The following is a 24,367-nucleotide window of genomic DNA, read 5'->3' on the forward strand; positions in this document are numbered from 1 at the left end:
AATTTAGTAAGACTCTAGTCTATTTATGGAATAGTTATTTTGGTCATTTATCTTTTGAGTCACTAAAGGTCTTGCTTTCCTTTCCATATTGTTTATTTTAATGTTTGGGGCCCTGTTACTTTACCATATGAGACTGACTACAAATTCTTCATTACATTTATTGATGACTACTCCAGATATACATGGGTGTATTCTATGTGATCCAAAGATGAAGTGCCAAAATTGCAAAAGATTTTCAACACATGATATTTACTTAATTTCATATTGAGATTTAAATTTTCCAATCTAACAATGCCAAAGAGTATTTCCATACTAATCTCACAAAGTTCTTTGCTTCATGTGAGTCCATCCATCGTAGCTCTAATGCCAAAATTCCATAATAGAATGGTGTTGCAGAAAGAGAAAACCACCATCTCCTTGAAGTTGCTTGTGGATTACTCATCTACATGAATGTTCCAAAGAGTTTTTAGTTGAATTTTGTGCTATGTGCTGCCTATCTTATCAACCGTATGCCATCTCATTTGTTAGGGTACAAGGCCTCTCTTTAGCTCCTATTCCCCAAAGCTCCATTCTTTTATATCCCTATTTGTGTGTCTGGTTATCAGTGTTTTATTCAAAACTTGTCTTCTATTCATGCTAAACTTGATTCTCGTGCTATTCCATGTGTACTCTTGGATTACCCTTTTTCTTAAAAGGGTTACTATTGTTTTGACCCTATTTTCAAGAAATATTTTTGTCTTTATAGATGCGTTTTTTTTAGAGTGACTCTTTATTTCTTGTTTCTCCTTAGGAGGAGAGTATGGTGGAGGAGAAACAGGCCCAAGTTCTTCCTCTTCTACCTGACCCCCTTCGTTCTATGTTTTCATCGTCATTGCAAGGTCAACTGAGTTTAAGAACTATAGAACAACTTGAAGTTGTACCACCAACATAATCAGATTCATTGGGGATAGATCCTATCCAACCAGGTACTCTTATTACTATTGATGTATCTAACCCCATTGCTATTGATCATTCATCTCCTAATGACCTAGACATCCTTATTGCACAAAGGGAGTTAGGTCTTGTACCACCAAGCATTCTATCTTCCATTTGATCTCCTATAAGAACATCGCATCTTCTTTTTGTGCTTTCCATTCTTCCATTAGTAGTGTCCCTATCACTAAAAATGTTGTAGAGGCTCTTTCAGTACCTGAATGGACAGTTGCAATCAAAGAAAAGATCAACACCTTACATAAAAATGGTATATGGGAGTTAGTGGATCTTCTTGTGGGTAAGGAACCAATAGGGTGCAAGTGGGCCTTCACAGTGAAGCATAGGGATGATGGAACAGTAGAGAGGTACAAGGCCTGATTAGTGGCAAAAGGCGGGTATACTCAAGTGTATAGAGTAGATTGTGCAAAGACATTTGATCCAGTTGTTAAGATGAACTCTATGAGAGTTCTTTTCTCTATTATTGCTAACCTTAATTGGTATCTTCACCATTTAGATATTAAAAATGCTTTCCTGAATGTTGATCTTGAAGAAGAGGTGTACATGGTACAACTTTTTGGCTTTTTTTCCAAGGCAAAGAGTAGAAAGTGTGCAGGTTAAAGAAGTCCTTGTATGGATTAAAACAATCACCAAGAGATTTTAACAAATTTCATCTTACTACGCAGTAGATTGGCTACAAATAGTGCCAGACTGATCATACATTATTTGTGAAAAGAGGAGAAGGAAAAATTGTATGGATTAAAACGATCACCAAGAGCTTTTAACAAATTTCATCTTGCTACGCAGTAGATTGGCTACAAATAGTGCCAGACTGATCATACATTATTTGTGAAAAGAGGAGAAGGAAAAATTATAGCCTTGATAATGTATGTTGATGACATAGTGATAAGTTGATTATAGATGATTAAAAAGTTGAAATTTAGAAGGTAAACGAGTTCCCACTCACTCAATTTGAGGAGAAGGACCTAAGTCCCTTGAGGTATTTTCTTGGAATTAAAGTGGCCCATTCACAAAAGGGGATCTTCATTTCTCAAGGAAAAAACATCATAGATTTGTTATAGGATATAGGAAAACTAGGGGTTAAGCCCGCTGACTCTCCCATTGATCCAAACCATAAACTAGGTGATTGTCATAGTGTGACTATCAAGGATGTAAAGCTATTCCAGAGACTTGTGGGAAGGATTTTATATTCATCCGTGACTAGCCAGATATTGCTTATGCCGTGGGCGTTCTTAGTTAATCCATGCATGCCCCTAAGACCGCACACTTAAAGGCAGTTGAGAGAATCCTTAGGTATTTAAAAAAGTTTATGAGAGTTGGTTTATTGTTTTAGAAGAATAAACATTTGAAGGTTGAAGTGCATACAGATGTTAACTAGACTGGATCAATTGATGACGGGAAGTTTATTAGTGAGTATTGTACCTTTGTGAGAGGAAACTTAGTCACATGGAAAAGCAAAAAACAAAATGTTGTGGCCAAGTCTAGTGTTAAAGTTGAATATAGAACAATGTCCCATGGAGTGGCTGGAGTTATTTAGATAAAGAATCTATTGAGTGAGCTAGGTTTTCTAATTGATATCCCATGTCCTTGTATTATTGCAGACATCTTTACAAAGGGATTACATCATTTGCACCACAATGACTTATGTAACAAGTTGGGCATGATTGACATTTAAGTCTCAACTTGAGGGAGAGTGTTAAAATCTGTTAGTTTTTTTTTGTAGTTTTTCTGTTATTTATTTCCACAGGGGCATATTTGTATTTTTCCTTTTTTTTAGGATTATGTTGGGTCGCCCTAATATAAATACTAAAGCTGGTGTCGTCAACCTACTTTTTTTTTTGACCCCAAAATTCTTTCTTCTCTCTTCTCTTCTGCTTTCTCTAATTTTCTAACATCTTTCACCAAGAAAATAGGTTCAAACTTTTATTTCTTTTTGATGAATTAATTTTAGTGTGATATCATGTCAATTTGAGGTCCAATACAGTCCATTGCAAATATAGCAAAGTGACAAGATTGTGACAATGCGATAATTGTCCAAGTGAGTTGGCTTTGATCTTTTTCAATTTCAACTAGCAAGAAATCATCTCCAAACACTAGGTTTTCTCGGTTTGTTTCTTTAATGAGCTGGAGAGGTTATTGATTTACTATTGTTTATTTTGTATATGTATTTTGGTAGTTTGGGTTTTCGACTGACCTCCTGTTACTAATATATGAGAAAAGTTATTCAACGTACTTGCTTTGCATGAGAAAATGTTGTGCAAATTGCTCATGTGATCTATATAAAAGAAGTTATTTTTGTGGAAACAAAGATTCTCTTATTTTAAAAATTGATTGATTTCTTTTTTTTTCGTGTGTTTAGGTTTTAATTACCTTTTGTTATTTAATATTTTCTTTCAAATTTCCCTTTGCCTTCATTTTATTTTGTAGAATCAACTGAAGGTGAGCTTTCTTTGTAGGTTTTGCTTATGTCTATTGAAGATCTAGGTTTGGACAATACCCATAATTCCTCTCTTATGTGCCAACTCTTGCTTCTGAAGTTGAGAAAGGTATCTTGTGCTTTTAAGATGATTTTGTGAACTGCTTTTTTTTTTTGAAATAAAAACTCCATGCATTACTTTATCACTCTTGCAGTAATTAAGAGTGGGTTAGAGCCCATTCTCAACTTATTCAAGGTAACGTGTTCTTGCCCACCATACATCTTAGTATATGTTTGGCATCGATGCTACAGTTGCAGACTGCTGATATGTGGGTTGGAAGCACTGTTTTTTCAGAAAACGGTGCATTTTTTTGTTTGGAATCATTGCTGCCATGTAGGACGTTTCCTGGAGTAACAAAAACTTTTTCTGTTTGATACCAATGCTTTAGGAAACGTTTTCTGCACTTCTACCCATTATCCAGTGCCACATCATTGCCCCGTTGGCAACAACAAGCTTCAGCTCTAGGAAACGTCAAATTTGGCGTTGCTTCAAGCCATGCCTTCCCGATTTCCAAGGTGTGGCTTGGGAGCACCATTTTCTATGGAAAAACGGTTCCAAACAGATGGTTATTTCCTAGAGTATTGTTTTTTCCTATGTGGTGCTGATGTGGCACCGTTGCTCCAGGAAACGACAGCGATGCCAAAAAACCGCTTAGTGTGCAATTTAATGCTTGTCAAGGAAACTACTAGGGTCAGATTAATGCAAGTTGTCAAGACGAACTTGATGAAATTGACTAGGTAATGTGGCCCAGCTTACAATTATACAAAATCTTCCATGAGCTCAAAAATAAATTTTTCTTTTCTTGAGTGTTAAGGGTTTTTAATGACATAATTCCTCATTTACATCCAGGTTATTGGTGATTTAAACATCTACGACATCCTCCAGTCTTGCTATCACAGCCCATATGCCATAGATAATGCACTTGATATTTATAAAAGGGTAGAATGGGTATTTGGAAAAAATCGGTGTATCAATCTAACGTTTTCCGTCTGGGACAGTGATGGAAGGGAGGTTTTTGTCGAACTTTTAAAAAGTTCAGGAGAGGTATTTGTTAAAATGAAATTATAGGGAAGGTTTTTATGATTGTCATAAACTTCAAGGAAGGATTTTGTATTTTACCCTATTTAATATTTCAATACTTGGAATCTCATTTTACAAGCATCCATATTTTCAGTCAATGGAAAAACTATCTTTTGTTCCTACTTGATGTAGGATTGGTATGGCTAAAGGATATAAGACTAGAAGGGTAATGATGGGTTAAGATGGGTTTAGGGATGATTTTAAAACTAAAGAAAGGATTTATAGGTGGTTAAAAAGGTTTTGGTTCAGAGCACTAAAAAATGTAGATTTTCAATGAAACATTGTAGTGATGTTTAAAATGATGGATTGATTTGGCTTGAAGTCATTTTGGGTAGGTTTTGTAAAAAAGGATAAAAAACTCCCATCATGCGAGAAAGTGGTAAATTTCCAAAAACTAGGATGCTGTTTTGGGATAAACTTTTGTAGGTCGAAAGGAGATGAAGGCCTATAAGGAGGCAACCTAATACGAGAGCACTTGAAGATTGTGCACAAAATAACATAGATGGCTGGAATGAGAAAAAAAATGCAATTTGATGCAAAGGAGAAAAGCAAAAGCTGAATCAATTTTAGTCCTTTGGAATGTCTAATGAACTCTTTTTATGAAGAATTTGTGGGTTGTTGAGCAAGGATTGAAATGTTGATAGGATATGTCTGACATAGGACATAATGTATCGATATTGGTAGCATCCGACATGAGATATGCTACGATTGGAGGTATATCTTATCAATCATGTGTATCGGACCGATATAGATATATATCGGTTTATATCGCATTGTATCAATCAATACAATACCGATACAAAACCTATACTCCAATTTACAATTATGCAAAATCTTCCATGAGCTCGAAAATAAAATTTTCTATTGCATTGGGTTGTAATAGCAAGGCTGAAGGATGTCCTAGATGTTTAAATCACCAATAACTTGGATGCAAATGAGGAATTATGTCATTAAAAACCCTTAACACTCAAGGAAAGAAAAATTTATTTTTGAGCTCATTTACATTTTAAATTTCATCAAGCTTCTCTATTTTACTATTTTTACATTAACAAAGAAGTCAACTGAATATTAAATTATCAAATATAAATTAATAATTATATCATGTTCTTACCTTATTATTTGCTCACACTTAGCATTGGCCCCTTTCGCTAGTTCTTATTTGAAACATGTATCTACGTTTGTATGTTTTTTTTTTTTTTTTTGTTGGCTCTAGTCTCCATCTTGAGAACAAGATTTGACTCTTCCTTTCTCTTCTGCCTTTGCTCCTGCACCCACCCTCTGCCAGTCAACCACGACTGCACCGCCCCCATCCGTCTCTTTCAACACCACCACCCGCCTGTATTCTTCTCTTTCTTTCTCTTCCACAAATACGTATGTTAATATCTTTCCAATATTATTAGCTTGGATTTTTTTTAGGGATTTTATCTATTGCCTTGCATGATAAAGCTTCAAATGGTGTTGTAAATTTTTTGTTGTTTAGCATGATACATTGCTTGAAATTTTTGGATTGAGAACTGATTAGTTCAATTCGATGATAAATAAAATTTTGAAAAAAAAAATCGATGAGATAAATCCTATGAAATGTTGGAAAAATTATAATATAAATTCGGTGATAACTATCATATGAAAGCTAGGAAAATTTAGAATATAAATTTAGTGATAGAAATCCTATTAAATGTTGAAAAAAATTATAATATAATTTCGGTGATAAATATTATCCTGTGAAAGGTTGGGAAATTAGAATATAAATTTAGTGATAGAAACTATATGAAATGTTGGATAAAATTAAAATATAAATTCGGGGATAAATATTCTCTGAAATGTTGGAAAAGTTATAACATAAATTCGGTCATAAATATCATATGGAAGTTAGAGAAAATTAGAATATAAATTTGGTAATAAAAATCTTATTAAAGATTGGAAAAATAATAATATAAAATTAAGGGATAACTATATATATATATATATATATATATATATATATAAATTCATTGAAATAAATTCCCTATTATCTCCTATATTCAATGAGATAAATCTGAATTTGTCATCTATGATATGTTGGATAGAAATTATATAAATTCATTAATAAAATCTTATATTATCCTCTATGTTATGTTGGAATCAAAGAGTGCAAATTCAGTGGTTTTGTTACTTTTGTTTAAATATTAGTTGTAATTTTATTTATTTATTGTGGTTTTGTCCACACACTAGTATGTATGGCCAATGAAACAAAATAGGCCCCGAGAATCGTATTTTGATTCTAGTTTGGCAAGCTATATTTTTTTTTGTTATTAAAAACATTGATCTATTAAGTGTTCAATAGATCTATTTTAAAAGTCACATCAGTGTATCTATTTACATGAGGCAGAAGACCACAGCCGATTAGTTCTTATTGCTAGAGAAGATGACTGGAAGCTATTAGTATTTATGAGGTAACCATTAATGAGTGAGTGGAAGATAGCAGAACAACAAACGTTCATGGAGAAGAGATGCAAAGAGGAAGTGTTTAGGGCTTTTTTTATCGCATTGGTTCTAATTTCATGCGAAATATGATGAGAGTGCATAAGTGAAAATTCGTCACTTCTAAAAAAAGCCAATCCCCAGGATGAGATTTTTACATTCTACATAAGCACATTTTCTTAGGAAAATGTAATGCCAAATATCATTCTGATCCTCCGAATTGTGAGAATCAGCAGAATTAATTTTGGGGGCCCATGTCAAACACAGCCTTTTTTTCTCTTTATCTTGCTGAATCTGACTCACAAGAGATGTCAGATTCTGATGCATATTGGTCCAACCTGACCCAGCCCAGAATGAATTCATTACAGACGGACCAGGTTCAATCCAATCCGATGAATACTCCGGACCATTCTGGACTGGTCCAGTTCAACATCCAGACCATCTAATCTGTTCAAATTGGTTTTAATTTAGATTGGGTCCAACCAAATCTGGTCCATTGACACCCATACTCTTATTTCTTTCAATGGATCGGATACTGGTTCAATCCAACCTAATTCAATACAAATCCATTACAGATGGACCAGGTCCAATCCGGTCCAATAAATAATTTGGACCATTAAGTCTGTACTTGTACAATTTCAACATGTCTAATTGGTCCATTCAACCCGTTCAAATCGATTTTGATTTGGATAGAGTCCAACTCAAACCCGGTGCATTGACACCCCTAAATTGATTTTCATTCTTCAGTATCACAAGGACACTGTGTTGTTGACTGTTGAGTATGCTTACTTCCCTTATGATATCCAACTAAATTTTGCATCTGCATGACTGCATCTCATTCTACTGGGGCTCCTCTTGATTTATAAGGCATAGCATCATAAGAACACGCAGCTCCATGCCCATCTCTCTATCTCTCTCTGACTGTTGGTGTTTTCTTGTAGCAAATTATAGAGGCTCACACCCTCTTTTATAGAAGATATAGCACCATTCCTTCTTTCTTGACTGTTTCATACTTGACGGTCATCACACGTCTCCTCTAAAACTTCCAACTTAAAGGGACCTTTAGACAAGATATGATGAATGTTGTTAGACCCGGACCAGATAGAGAACCGTTATGGTTGAATGGTCTGGTCTGGTCTGAGTCTGGCAACATTGGATTGTTAATCCAATGGTTATGATCAGTTCATTTAAAAATCCAGGACCAAAGAGTGTTAATAAAAGACCACTTGATGGATGCCCAAGAAGGAATACTCCGAGCCAAACTTATTTAAGCCAACTACTTGTTGAATTAATGTTTGACTCCACAAAAGGCTTTGAGAAAACTACATATAACTGAATGAAGGATAAAGTTTCTCCCTATAACTTTCAACTTATAGGGACCAGTACTAAAATAAAGTTGCAAACTGGGTACCACATGGTGTGTTTTTATATGTTAGTCAAGGAAGTGTGATGCAAGGAGAATCACATTGCAGTCTTAGTATCTCCTTAAATCATATTATATTATCTAATGATAGTTTGATTAACCAACTTGATTCCTTCTAATGTTTTACAAACCATTCTCTATTAATAACTGATGTAACATGTCCACTGTCACACTATCAAACCAAAAAAAAAAAAATAAAAAAAAACGAGTTTAAAAGAAAAAAGAATATCTATATAAATAAATAAACTCCAATTATGCTAATTTTGCATATTGAAAATATTGATACTTTGAACCTTGATTATCAATTAATAGAATTTTTTCTATATATCCAATATGCATGTTTTAAATGAGAAATGATTGTTATTAATTTCTATTTAAATAAGGCTTAAAAAATTTTACCTAAAGAACACACAAATCCTCTATGTTCATGGCATGTGAGGAACCTCCTATCTTAAAAATGCTTTAAATAAAACCCTAGCTTCAAGAGAGGAGAAAGAATTGTACTTAGATGGCAAACCGACCTATTATGCTTTGAAAAGATGGGCATCACTAAGCTTACTTAATAGGGCTAGGGTTTTATCTTTCACAAAGGATGTACCTAATCATTCCTTTGAAAGAAGGATTTGTTCATATATATATATATATATATATATATATATATATATATAATGCTATTGTTTCTATAAAAGTACAATATGATTTAATACACTTCCTGAATTCTTAACGTTAACCCATGTTTATGGTAAAGATTATCATTTTTTTTATGAACAAAGGAAAGAAAACAAAATCTAAACCAAGAAGGAAAAATGGAAGGGTCATAGTACAAGATGCCACAGAGTAGATGTGAATGGGAGACTTTAGAAGTCTAGATTGGCGGCATCTTCTAGTTCTGAATGAAAGTTGTGAAAAACAGCGTTAGCCATACCCTCACTTCAATTGCTCAAGGTTAAATCACATGCCACAAAGAATTCGAAAATCAATCAAAAGCTGGTACAATTCAAATATTTAGTCTATTCAAACTATAGATATGGACTGTCTATATAGGTATATGAGTAATCATATGTACATTCAAATAACAGGACAAATCAGCACCGAGGGAGCAAAAGTGGTGCCTCACTATCAAAGGTAAAATATAGAGACCCACCTGTACTTTGGGGTAGTGATAGTTAGGTCCCTCAACTTTCATTTGTGACAGATAATTATCTTGTACATTCAAATTCTGATACTTTTCTCCCACCCTTAGGATTCGGTCAGTTTTAAATATGGGCAGATTTCTTAAACTATCTTTACCGTTTACAAAATAAAATTAACCTGTATTCTTATTGTTTACATATTATCTAAAGCTATCCTTTAAGTTTTTTACAATTGTCATCATTGTTAAATCAGGATGAAAATGTTGAAGTTATGTTTTTATCCTTCCGTTAAAACTGACAAAAATCGAACTTTTAGTTCAAATTATGGTTTTACCCTTCTATTAAAACACACAAAGGATCGGTTGAAGGTCGGTCACCCATTTAGAAGTTTGTCCCGAAAAAACATTGCCATCCTTGTCCTAGTGGAGGAGGAACCCTATCATCTACGACAAATGCCGTTGCAAACTCCAACTGGTGGTACGACGGTGCAAGGTTTGTATCAAAAACTTATACCTATTCTCCATACTAAAGAGCGTATTCGTCCTAACATCAAACCCTAAACCTTTTCTTTGATGGAAGGACGACATTTGTTCCTTGCTCATTTTGTTTCATTATTTTGCAGTGGGATTGGCAGGATTCGTTTAACCTATTCTCTACGTGTTCAAAGCCTATCATCATTAAAGTATGGTCAAACTTTTTATGCCTTACCACTCATTTGTGCAGCGCTGGAACAAATATGTTTATTTCATCTAGGTATATGTGGTGTGTCGGAACCCATGTGTTTGTTTCAATGCACACACATGGAATCCACACGTGAGTAACAGCATCATACATGTTGAATTGGTTGCTTATTGACATGAATAGCACCAGGTGCTCGACAAAATGCCTGAAACACTGGTTTCTATTTAAACTTTGAGAAACATTAATTTCTAACATATGTAAAACATGGGGAACTTAACATTGATAATGTAAAACACACGTGGATTTACATATATAAAACATTCTAATTTAATGTTTCAAATTGCTTTTACTACTAAATAAATGAAGGGCCCATGATTAAATGAATGGTAGCCACTACCCAACTCAGTGGCGGTTGTGTTTTTTAAGTGGCATACAAGGACTTCTTTATTTTTTGTACAATTTGACACACCCATGTATCCATTGATATCATTTCTCGTATGTTTGAATGCCACAAACTCCATATATGTTGATCGTGGGATGAATAGCCACTAACTAAAGTGGATGAATGGGTGATATGATTGATATACCACATAGGTTGATTAATACTTATAATGTATCTTGTGAATTTTTGGTGATTAACACTTATGATTAACATATGTTTACATATTATGATGTATGTGTGGTTGATATTATTAGCAAGTGTCATGATTAGGAGGTGCTTATGTTATGAGGTGTATATTTTCTTTATTGATTAGTAAATGATGGAGCTTTCATTAGCAGGTTTATCATTGGCATGTTTTCATTGAGGTGCTTATTGTGACTTTTCGTTGGCATGGTTTTCATGTACCTGTACAAAAGTAGACTTGAGAACATCTGTAAGATGTACCCATGATATGATGGGAACATCTGAATTACACCACATATGATAGGAACATCTAAAACCATTTTGGTTGTAACTTTCTTCTTGGAATATCTGAAGAGTGAGAAGTTTCTATCTTGAGCTACCATTACAGGTCAGTCTTTGTAGCCTAAAGCAGACTTGAGAAGAATTCAGGTCCATAGGAGACCTGTTTTTCAAAGGAGGCTGATGAATCAATTCTTGGCTAAGTACCTCGTCATTTGGTCTGCTTCTAAGTGGCCGATAACTCAGAGGCTGAAGTGGAGAACTTTTGCTGGATGAGGACCTGGATGCCGAGCTGACCAGGCCGAGCAGGGGGTAGATTAGGTGTCGAGCTGACTGAGCCGAGCTGGGCAAGTTAGGTGCCGAACTGATTGGGCTGAGCTGGGCAGGTTAGGTGTCGAACTGACTGGGCCGAGCTGGGCAGGTTAGGTGTCGAACTGACTGAGCCGAGCTGGGCAGGTTAGGTGTCGAACTGACTGGGTCGAGTTGGGCAGGTTAGGTGCCAAGCTGCCTAGGGGGCAGATCAGGTGCCGAACTGGCCAGGCCGAGCTAGAGGCAGATTATGTGGTGAGCTGACCAAGCCGAGCTGGGGGCAGGCTAGGAGCTAAGCTAACCAGACCGCCGAGCTAGATTGATTGTTGAGTTTCGTAATTCTTTAGAGACCTGCAAGGAATCAATGTCAGAGGACCCGGGGTGGCTAACCCAGCGAGGTCGCTCCGATGCTTAAGTCAGTACTCTCATAGTAGACTATGAGCTAAAAATCATAAAGTATGAGAGCTAGAATATGCTTATTCCCCCCCCCCCCCCCATGTCATTGGGGTTGGTGCCTTTATATAGGCATTGTTTGGCGTGGGCTTCACGCACCATAACCGGGATTTCTGAGAGGTCGCCTAAGTGGTCCGAGATTCCCGGAGGCAACCACCATGCACGTTGACCATCCTCCGGAACGTTCGATACATGGGCTAACTTCCAAGGATCGTGGGAGTGTTGGAATATGCATGCCGAATTTGTCGGCGAGCACGTCTCGTAGGTCGCCACCTGGACCTCAATCAGGCTGGCACGCCCTCGAGGGAGGTCACTCCTTGCGTTGAGGTCACTTCGGCTAGTGATGAGGTGCTGCAGGTCGGTCCTGGACGAGGTGCCTCTAGCCGACCTGAATTGTGGTCGAGGTCGCTAGGTCAGCGCCTGTGCCAGGTCGCTAGGTCAGCGCCTGTGCCAGGTCGCTAGGTCGGGACACCATCATCTTGACTAAGTTGTTGCCTAGGTGTCACAATGTCATTGGAGGGCCAAATCCGCCCTCATCAATTACCCCCCACTCCCGAGCTGAAAGTAACTCGACGAAGGGAGTAGATTACTCCTTTTGGCTTGGAATGACTAATTCGATGAGCTCATAAGCGTCGATCCAATTTGCTTCTCAGGTCAAAAGAGTCCAAGTGTTTGTAGCCTTGGGCTCTGGGAGCGACGTGCAGTTCACTCTCCTTACCCTTGATTTTGCCCATGCCGAAGAGGCGACTAGGTCTTATGTGGTGCCGAAATCTTTTATCAGCTCGGTACTTTAGCCCTTGGACTATAGGAGCGACTCGTAGTCTACTCTCCTTACCCTTGATTTTGCCCATGCCGAAGAGGCGACTGGGTCTTATGTGGTGCCGAGGTCTTTTATCAGCTCGGCACTTTAGAGTTACGGCTGCGCTGCATCAGCCTCGTTAGTGATGTCGGTCACCCACTCCTACAAAAAGCTATTGGGAGTTTGACCTACGGAGGCAACACTACTGACTTTAGGTCACCAGCTCGTGCAGGAGCCCTCGAAAGCTCGACTGGCAAGGGCGTCCATGCAGTCCGTTGGCTGCCAACTCCCGCGGGAGCCATGAAAAGCTCATCTTGTAGAGGGTACTTCGCGAAGAGTACTAATGAGGCTTTATCCGAGTTGAAATAAAGTTGGCAAAGCTACTTAGTCTGTTGGCCGTCAACTTCTTGTTTAGTCTTTGAGTTCATAAAAAATGGAAATTAGAAAGTGAGAGCTTTAGTTTCTAAAAGGTGAGAACTTAGCTTTCTGGAAGAAGAGGACTTAGCCTTTCAGAAGATGAGAACTTAGACTTTTGTAGCGTTTCCCACAGATGACACCAATTGATGAATCAATTCTTGGCTAAGTACCTCGTCATTTGGTCTGCTTCCAAGTGGTCGATGACTCAGACGCCGAAGTGGAGAACTTTTGTTGGATGAGGACCTGGATGTCGAGCTGACCAGGCCGAGTTAGGGGCAGATTAGGTGCCGAGCTGACCAGGGGGCAGATCAGGTGCTGAGCTGAGTAGGGGGCAGATCAGGTGCCGAGTTGGAGGCAAATTATGTGGCGAGCTACCAGGCTGAGCTGGGGGTAGGCTAGGTGCCGAGCTGACCAGACCGTCGAGCTGGATTGATTGTTGAGCTTCGTAATTCTTTAGAGACCTACAAGGAATCAATGTCAGAGGACCCGGGGTGGCTAACCCAGCGAGGTCGCTCCGATGCTTAAGTCAGTACTCTCATAGTAAACTGCGAGCTAAAAATCATAAAGTATGAGAGCTAGAATATACTTATTTCCCCCCCCCCCCCCCCATGTCATTGGGGCTGGTGCCTTTATATAGGCATTGTTTGGCGTGGGATTCACACACCATAACCGGGATTTCCAAGAGGTCGCCTAAGTGGTCCGAGATTCTCGGAGGCAACCGCCATGCACGTTGACCATCCTCCGGAACGTTCGATATTGAGCTAACTTCCAAGGATCGTGGGATTGTTGGAATATGCATGCCGAATTTGTCGGCGAGCATGTCTTGCAAGTCGCCACCTGGACCAATCAGGCCGGCACACCCTCGAGGGAGGTTGCTCCTTGTGTCGAGGTCACTTCGGCTAGTGATGAGGTGTTGCAAGTTGGTCCTGGACGAGGTGCTTTTAGCCGACTTGAATTTTGGTCGAGGTCGCCAGTTCGACGCCTGTGCTAGGTCGTCAGTTTGGTGCCTGTGTCGGGTCGCCAGGTCGGCGCCTATGCCAGGTCGCCAGGTCGGCGCCTGTGCCAAGTCGCCAATTCGGTGCCTGTACCATCATCTTGACTAAGATATTGCCTAGGTGTCACAGTGTCATTGGAGGGCCAAATCCGCCCTCATCAGAGGCCATCCTATTCTTTTTGTAAAAATATGATAGACCAATACTTACTCTTGACCTTGGTTTAAAGGAGGCCATCCTATTCTTTTTGTTTCTAGCCCATAGGAGCCTAATCAGCCCCACTCTTGTTACTTAGCTGTGATATGTTGAACAAATGTCTTCTTAACAGCTGTGATATGTTAAACATGTTATCCTTGTTCAAATCATTTAAACATCTTCAAATCATTTATCCTTAGTTAAATCGTTTAAATATGTTGAACCACAGTGATATCTAAATAGTGGCAGCCACTCTGCTCTACCATTCTAAACAGATGTCTTCTAAACATCTACCACCAACCCATTCTTTTCATCTGATATGCTAAAAAGATCCCATTCCTTTCGTGTGATATGTTAAACAGTTGAGGGAAAATCTCCTTTAGTTGTCTTTCTTCACACCAAACATCTGTCCAGGTTATAATATGAAGAAACTGCCCCTGGATCCCAGCCCAACAAACTTTCATAGGTATATGATGTTAAGTATTAGCTTGGATTGGGTTTTATTATTACCAAAGCACACACAAGTGTTTGTCTATTTACACAAGCATAACAAGTTCTACTTTATAATCTTCTTACACGCATACTGTGGCTTGAGTAGAGAGAGAGGGAGAAAGAGAGAGTAAACCACACAAGTGTTCTATTTTTTCTTAATTTTATACAAAATTTTTGATCACTACAATGTTTGATCATTGCATCTTTAAAGACTAATGCAAAAGTAGAAGATCACATCATAAATCTTTGATGTGTAAATCCTTGATCATTCTATCCAAATTTACCACCAACAATGTTTGATCATTCTATCCAAATTTTTCTTCTCAAATTGGACAACTGCTACAACTTCGTCTAATGTCCCTAGATGACCTTTCATTGTTTCCACACTTTTAGAATTTCTATCTTTAGAGGCAATAGGAAGGAGGCGGTAAAAAAAAAACTGCCTCTATAATGCATCATAGGAGGCAAACTTCGACGTACATTTTAGAGGCACTTCTTACTGCCTCTAAAATTGGGATTTTACTTTAGAAATTTTGGCGGACACAAATGTGGTCGCTGATATTAGTTTCGCACCCAAACAAAATCGAGCATCCCTCACTTTCACGCTGCAAGCTCCCCGCTCCCTTCTTGTCTTCCTTGCCCTAGTTTCTTCTTTCGCTGCAAGCAACATCGTGGATAGGACGATATCCTTGCCCTAGTTTCTTTCTTCTCTGCAAGCAACACCACGGAGAGGACGATTGGAGATGAAACCAGGTAATCTCTCCATTTTTGTTCGTTTTCTCTTACTTTTCTCCTTTCTCACACTCTCTATTTTTTTCTCTCTTCCCCTTCCCTTTTCCTTCTCTTTCCTCGCTACTGGGACGCTATTCATCGTCTCTATCACCTTGAGTTGCAGTGGCTAATATTTATCCCACTCCCTTTTAGAGAGGACAATTGGGGACGGACTTCACCTTCGTGGCTGTTGGAGAGGACGATAATCAGGTAAGCTTGTTATCGCCCCCAATGAACAGTCAATAGTGTTCTTTAATTTCATTTTTTTTTTTTTGTGTTTTATCCTGTATTTAGCTGCTAATCAACCACTGCTACTGCTTCTCTGCCAATTAATGCTTTTTTTTTTTTTTAATATTAATGTTCTTGACTGATAATAAGAAGAACAACACCTTTTCTTTTGTTCTTTATTGATCAGTTTATTCAATATGGAAACCTTTCTTTATTAGAAGGATTAGAAGGTAATGGAGGCCATTATGAATGACCTCAAAATTAAAACCTATGAAAGTGATCTAATTTTCAGCTTCTCAAAGGAGCGAAAATCCAGGAAGTTCTCGACTGACAGGTAGTGTGGAGAGTCTACTCGAAGAGCAATTCCCTTCCTTTTTGAAATAGCCCAGAACATAAATGCTAAAGTGGGAGATTGCTTTGAACAGGCAAATAATGAAGTGATATGGGGACCTTCATTTAGAAGAAATTTAAATGAATGGGAATTGAACCCAATGGTCGAGTTGATAGGACTATTACAAACCATCAAGGCAAACCCAATGGAAGCTGGGGACTGGATATAGAAACTGGAAAAGGATGGCCAGTTCATTGTTCAAGGTTGGTTTCACAAGAACCAAATCACTTCCCTTTGGTTAAAATATGGAGCCACTGCATCCCATCAAAGGTGGCTTTCTTGGTGTGGACAGCTTCACTTGAAAGATGTTTAACAAATGATCTGTTGTTAAGAAGAAGTGTGAGAGCATAGACATGTTTAATGTCATAGGCCTGATCTAACTTGTCTCAAGCCAAAGCCAAATCGGCCCGGTTCAGCTTGGATCATGAAATAGCAATTCAGGTCAAGCCATGAATGCCACCTACACTTTCATGGCATAGCTGTTTAAAGGGATGATTTCCATACCCAGGGGGACTCTCTTGATTATCCTTCCCATCTTCCTTTTCTTCCCCCGCTGATTCATTTCATCAACTTTGAGCCATTCCTCAGACTTTTGGAGATCTGACCACTGGATATTTGTAATGAATGCACATAATCTTCAAGCCACCTTTTTATCCACTGCAAGTTATCTCACCATTTAAGAACTCTAGCCTTAACAATTTTTTAGTGTGCAATGTTGCATGCTGAAAACAGTACTAGAATTAATCAAAAGGATGGAGAATACAATGTTTAAGCAGTGGAGCAAAGGTCCTTTGGGGTATTTGCCTACTTATATATTATATGGTCAGTGTTGAGAGAAATAAAAATGCATATTGTTGAAATAAATATATAGATATGGATGTAGTAAGGAGGAATTTAAAAAGATTACTGTGTTCATGGTTAAGCATACGAAAACCTTTTCAGGGAGTCCAGTTTAGCTCTTATTTTGTTGGTGGATCTCATTTCATTTAATCATACAAATTTTTGTTTCATCTGGTTTTGCATATCCCCATTGTACATCCTGTCATTGTACATGGGTTGATATATATTTTGATTGGTCTGATTAATACAATATATTGCCTTTCAAAAAAAATCGAGGAGATATCTTTAGCCTTCTGATTCTGCACAAAAAAATGTTCTTGGATCTATGAAACACTTACTTTTAATTACCAAATTCCATTGAAATGTGAAGAATGCTTTTGAACTGGGAAGCTATAGAAGCACTTCAATGAGCAATCCCAAACACCATACTCAATTATGGCTGTCGTGAGTTATTACTAGTTAGTGAGCTACACAGGTTAGGCTTATACTGCAAAATACAGTCCAAGAAGAAAGTAAGATGTGGTGATTGTCATGCTCACATCCACAACATCTTCCCACCAAACCAAACATGTCCATTATTTATGTTCTCACAGAAGCACACACACACACAAGTAGACTTTTAGGTATAGTTATACATTATCAGTGAAAATTAGTAATTTGACTTTTTCTAATTTTTTCCACTTATCTTAGGTAAATAGTGTGAAGTTCAATGAGTATGCATCTTTGGTAGTATCAGTAGGGTATAATAATTCAGTATGTGATTTGGATTGTGGATCTCATAGAACTTAACCAACTCTGGTTAATTTAATGTATCATCAATTTGATACTGAGAAATTGAGATTGTAGCACTCATTTTCTTTCCTATTAACTGACTTTTGCCATGGTTCATTTGTAAATCATCGACACGTTCTCAGAGAGTATAATGTCTATTTGTTTGATAAAATGTGAAATACTTTATGGGAATGTTGATGGAACTGTTCAAAAATTTGACATGTATTGGTAGGTATGCAAGACCAATGGTTAATTCAGTTTCCTTGCTTTAAGTGCCACATCTATTTTCTCAAGAAGCTTGTTGTCTTTAGTTTTGTATTGCTTCTCTAAGATTGAAACCTATCATATCCTTGATTAATGGATTTTCTAACACTTCTAATATTTATTTTTTATCTATTAGAGACATATCTAATCACTTGAGGCAACCTGTGAATTGCATTTCAATGCCAAATGATGGTAACTGCATATTGGATAGTTGCTTTGACCGACTCTGCATCTTTTGAACAGTTAATGTCTTGTGGTTATTTTACGTAAAATAGATGTAATTTATATTCCATTTGTCCATTTAAATGGATGTTGATTATGACAGGACTACTAGGAAACTATTGCAAGAATACAAGGGCCATCTTTGCAAGTTTTGATGCCATAATTTTAGTGTTTTTTCTAACTCATCTATTTTGTAGATTCTAAACCATTTTCCACCATTTATTCCATCCTTCATGGTAGTGTTTCTATGTAGGGTGATTGGGTTAATGCAATTTCGGATCCCCTAATGCAAATTTGGTTCCTCTTACTTAATGGTCTTACAAGATGGATTGTTGCCTTACCAACAATGAAGCCCATGTATGGTGGACCTGAGGATAGCTTCATTTCTTTTGGGATCTTGTGGGTGCATCCTTAGTGTCATGCTTTTGGGCTCACTACTCAGTGGCGAAGTTTTCTTCTTTATAACTTTACTGAATTTATTAACAAGATGGATTGGGATCTTTTGTGCAGACAGCTTAATGTTCTTGCTCATCTTACCCATCAGGACTTTTCGGTTGCTTGACCAGCTTTCCTTCCTGTCCAGCCCTGTTTGGCTGGCTGGTTGTGTTTGTCCCTTCTGCTTTCTGCTGTTCATCTTTTTTACCAAAAAACAAAACAAATAACCCTCCTCCAACTATTCTTTTTCATATAAAGTGGAAACTACTACATTTTACTTCTCACAAACAAATAACACAAATGAAATTTGCATACCCATACAATAATACCAGAATTTATAAATCAACCCATTATATATATATATATATATATATATATATATATACCAGTGCACATTTGCACTGCAAACTGAGCCTAAAAGTCAAATGTAGCTGCTATTGACTTGGCTTTGTAATTTAAGAGGCAGTGTGTTGTTGAATAATCATGGAGTTGATTTGAGGAGTTGTTCAAATATTATAGGTTTTTTTGGTGGCGCAATTCAACAATTCTGGTCAAGATATATAACAATTCCTTCATTGAATCGATAATGAATTCTGATTACATAGCAATTTATCATTCACATAGAACCAGGGCAAGGCTAAACATTGCAAACCAGTAGAGCTGCTGCCATGAGAGAAACATTACATATCACTCTCTACTTTCTCATTCCGTCTTGTGTTTTCCTGGAAGCTCATGCTCAGGATGAAGCAGAAGCTTTGGTGAAATGGAAGGACAGTTTAAGTTCTCACTTCATGGTCCCTTACCAGTCGGTTTAGATAAATCTTGCCAACTCAGGACAATTCATTCACAGGTCCAATTCCATATCAGATTAGCAATCTACAAAAGGTATGGCATCTTCATCTTGGGGGAAACATTTACCTTGAGGAGTTGTGTGTACTCTAGTTCTGGTTTTGTCCATTCATTCTCTCAGTCTGGGTGGTTGTTTTAGGGCCTAGTCCTGATTCTATGTTGGAGTGGGTTTAGGCCCTTTTATGGAGTTTTGGCTTTGGTCTTGAACAAGGAACAGATGCTCTAGCAAGAGCTAGAGCATGGGGTTGTCTAGGACTGTAATGCAGGACTAAAATTATGCAGAGCTAGAGCATGGGGTTGTCTAGGGCTGTAACTAGATCATTCTACATATACAAGAGCTGTAATGCAGGACTATAATTATGCAATAAGTTACTTATACTGAACCACTGACCTTGAATGTGTCGTTCAATTGAGTGCCCACAAGTGCTAACATGTTGACAAATGCTCTAGCAAGAGCTAGGGCAGACAAGGAACAGATAGAATGGGGTTGTCTAGGACTGGGCTGCAGCCTGTAATAGCTTCTCTTTATTTTTTCATGTTTGTGTTGGTCTCCCTATGACAGGGAGCTATACTATGTAACTATTGGCCTGCTGTCTAGTTGGGCCTTAATAAAACATTCCAATTAATTATCAAAAAAAAAAAAATTCTGTAGGAGGAATGGTATATGACAGTTTGTTGAGCGGAAGCTTCCTGTTAGAAAATTTCATAATCTCTGTCTTTTCACTTATGTTTTGTCTTTGCTTGTATTGAATAATTTGTCAGATAGAAAGCAAATTATTTAACAGAAAATGTGGGAGGGCTGAACAACACATGATACTAGATATGACTATTTGATGACACTTCATATCAGACCGTATCGTTTAAGTGTACCTAATTATAGTTATCCATGCAGTCCTGTCTAATGTTGTAAACTTCATGAGATTTTTCATGTCAAGCATTTTTTTTTGGTAAAATGACTGATGATTGATAATGAACTTATTTTATAAGAGTTACAGAAGTTAGAAACAAGAGCTTTGAATGCCAAGGGACTTAATTTTACCTGCTTGGTGATGCTAATTTTGACCTGTTGCATGAAGACAGTATAGGGTTTCAGGTTTCATTAATTGAGTTCTTTCCAAGTCCTTAACCCTAGATAATATCCATTGTGTGCTATCTTATACAAGTATGGAAATGGCATGAAGACAGTACAGGGTTTTGGTCTTGACCTTGGGCTTGGGCTTTAAGTCCAACTCTTAGGGTTGGTTGTAGGTTGAGCTAAAACCCGGCTCAGCCCACCCAACTTGCCCCTACCATTGTGTTAATAGTTATAAGATGTAAATATGTAAGCACTATAGTGAAAAAAGAATAGAAGGAATAAAAAAGTTTCAGTTCCATAATAATTAGAAACAAAATGAGTGGCTTCTTTTTTTCTTTCAGCAAAAAAGTAATTGGAGAATACTCCTATGCCAAGGTTTGGGTAGTCATTAATAAATTGTATTAAAATTTGTATTTCCTATCCAATAGAATTTCAAGTGGATATTACTAACAGGAAGAAAGGGTAAGCATATAGTAAAGTATTGCGGATGGGAATTGAGATGATGATAGAAAGTTTTGAAATGCCAATATGCCAAAGTTCTGAACCATTTTTATTCAAGCAGAAACAATAAGGACCACTCAGTTCATCAATATTCTAATATATTATAAATAATAAAGTTTGGTTAACCAAACCTGAAAACTGAAACTAAATACACCAAACCTGAAAATTGAAACTGAACTTCCAAATCTGAAAAGTGAAACTGAAACCAAAATTTTGAGTTTGATTTTTCGGTTTTAACCAAACAATGCTCACCCCTATTACTGCATACACCAATTCCTCAAGTAGAACAGCCATTCATTAAACTAACAAGGAAGGCCGAAGCCAATACAGCAGTAGAAAGAAAACAACTTGAAAAAAAAAAACAACGAAGACTAAAGCTAAAATTTAGTAGAAGATAAGAAATCAGGCACAAATGGCCAAGACTTTGGTCCAAGTGAGAGGCCAAAGCGTGCAGACTTTTGTCATCTAATTATAGTATTTTTTGGCGCATTTATCATTTTGCTCAGGGTCATATTTCTGATAAACATGGGATAGGTGGTAGGCTATGGGTCCCCCAAAGTCCAGAACCATTTTAATAGTCATGTTTTCTCTTGACCCAGGGGTGCAATTTGGGCAGTTTTTTCCCGAACTGAACCCGAAAAAAGTCAGATTATTGAAAAGTATAATATTGGTTGGGTTTGAGGCCTTGTCCAATCCAATCCAACCTGAATCAGATTTAACTTTATATTTGTATGCATAATCTTAAATACACATGTATTTAAATATACAAGTATGAATCAATATATTAATGTACAAATGCATTTGTGTATATATGTGTCAATAATTTTAAGTTAAAAGCAAAATATTTCTAAAATGTGATAACTATCAATGTTATCAATACTCTCAATATATAGTTGGTTTATTTAATTTAATTGAAGTACAAGCCCACATAATATGGATGCTCCCTTGGTCATAAAGAAACTCATGTAATACTCATGGTTGGAATCAGCTAGCTTGTAGTCTCCACCAGCTAGAAAACCAAAGAAACTCGTGGAATATTGATAGTTGGACCCAGCCAGCCGCTCCTTTTGGAGCAGCTTTGCAGCAACCACTCATTTCACAAAAACTTCTCTCTTGAATGAGCTTTGCTGCCAAAGACTTGGATGGCAAATGTCAAATCTGAAATGGCCAATGAGAACCCAGATTGCTAAAGCCCTAAAAAAGATTTACAGTTCAACAAGTAAAGCCTTTGTTAGCAAATGTCCAAAAACCCACATTGCCAAAGACCTGGATGGCAAATGCCAAATCTGAAATGGACTTTCCATGTTCAACAAGTAAAGCCTCTATTGCATAAACAAATCTAAAATGTCCAAGAACCTACAATTAAGTATGCTTTCTTATCTAGTAATTAAGTTGAAGAGAAATATATTTATTTTCTTATGTTATTTTGATGGCTTGGATTTGATAAAAAAAATTTGACTGTAGGATATGATTAAGGTTCTTTTGAAGAGTTTAAGGAAGTAAGAAGTTGTGGCCAAAGCAGTTGTTATAAGCAAAGACCCATGTAAAAAAGTAGAAGATATTGAATTGGGTCAAGATTTTTGAGAGGTATATGTTGAGGTACTGATAATTCGTGAGGAGCCTTTACTAAGACCCCATGGACGTCATAAGACAATTGGAACATTTGTTGGAGCTACTATTGCTTGGCCTTTGTTTTTGGTAAATATTACAAATTTATGTATAATTATTTTTATTTCATTTTTTGTTGCTATATTACAAAGATTATACATATTTACTTTGTTTTTTCTTTTTATTGCTTTTCTTTGTAGGTTGTAGAGGAAGAAAGGATTGGATGAAGACTACAAAGAGTTTTTTTTTTTTTTTTGAGATAAAAGGATTTTCTTTTGGACTACTCTATATATGATTTGTAGGTTGTTAAAAAAAGAAGACATGTACTCAAAAGGAAGAATGAATATAATGAGGGTTGGATATTGTATTATTTTTGTTTTTTTTTTGTTCTTAAAATGATGATGGAAGTCTATTGGAATTTTATGGATAAGGTTTATCTTTTTGCATTTTATATATGTTTTCATACAAGTTCTATGTTTTGATTGAATATATTTTTATACATGTGTATCAATTGGAATTTATATGTAATAATATTCACAATATATTGCACTTAAAAAAAAATGGATCCTTTTTAGAGGCGGCCAAAAGTGCCTCTAAATACAGATTTTCCTTTTCTTAGATTTCTTTTAGAGGCACATAAAATTGCCATAAAATACTTTAGAGGCGTTCGAATGTGCCTCTAAATTGAACTTTTAGAAGCATTTTTAATTGCTTTTATATAGGACTTTTAGCGTCAGAGCAATAGAGGTAGTCGTATGTGCCTCTAAAAGTCTAATTTAGAGTCTAATTTAATCCGCCTCTAATGCTTAACCAAGCGTCTCTAAAACATTTAGCGATAGGGCTTTTAGAGGCATTTAGTTGGTTGCCTCCTATAACCTTTAGAGGCATTTTTTGGCTGCCTCTATAGATGAATTTTCCAGTAGTGCCATAAGGTCTTGACTCATCTCCTTTCATTGTTACACTCCCCATGCTAGTTTGACATTCTCCACTAAAGTTATCCATGAAAAGAATTTATAGCCACTTGCGTCCTATAAAATTTTTCATACTTGAAGCTTTGCACATACCCAAAACTATTTCCCTTGGCTACCAGGCCTTTTGGATGTGAATACTCTACATAGCCTAATGTCATAAGGACACATCTTTGTCTCATCATTCCATAAGAAGTTGCATCGTCTATCAGGGATGAACTACAATGAATACACAGGTTATTTAGCATATAACATGTGCATAAAATAACTAACATAACTTTTAACATACATAGTAGTGGCACCCATAGAACTGTCAACCAACGTTCTGTCATTCCATGCTTAACCACAACAATGATGCACTCTCCACCACATGGACACAACATTCATGGTGACAGTTCAAGAAAATACAATTGGTGTGCCTAAAATTAAAAAATTATTTATTAGCACATTTCATCGAGCAAACATGATGTGTTCATGGGGTAGTGGTGGGGGGATATGATGACTGTGTGTGCGGGGTAGGGTAAGGGCTGGGATGACTGTGCAAGGTGGGGGGTGAGGGGCTGAGATGACTGTACGCGAGGGGGGGCTAAGCGTGCGACATGGAAGGGCGGGCTGGGCGTGCAACAAGAGGGGAGGGGG

The 24,367-nt window shown here is 37.1% G+C and overlaps 1 long non-coding RNA gene across 5 annotated transcripts; it reads left to right on the forward strand.

Moving 5' to 3' along the window:
- The first annotated feature begins 9,518 nt into the window (after nt 1-9,518).
- Nucleotides 9,519-23,195, forward strand: LOC104612347 (uncharacterized). Of its 5 annotated transcripts, none has more exons than XR_016081869.1 (6): nt 9,519-10,055; nt 10,186-15,558; nt 15,701-15,786; nt 19,468-19,612; nt 22,617-22,850; nt 22,961-23,195. It is a non-coding gene; the product is annotated as an uncharacterized LOC104612347 (long non-coding RNA). The 5 variants fall into 5 exon arrangements; XR_016081868.1 differs by having other exon boundaries at nt 15,730-15,786; XR_016081870.1 differs by lacking the exon at nt 19,468-19,612.
- The last annotated feature ends 1,172 nt before the right edge of the window (nt 23,196-24,367 follow it).

Source organism: Nelumbo nucifera, chromosome 2 (assembly GCF_055504915.1).
Source record: "Nelumbo nucifera cultivar China Antique chromosome 2, China Antique-T2T, whole genome shotgun sequence".
Taxonomy (NCBI): Eukaryota; Viridiplantae; Streptophyta; class Magnoliopsida; order Proteales; family Nelumbonaceae; genus Nelumbo; species Nelumbo nucifera.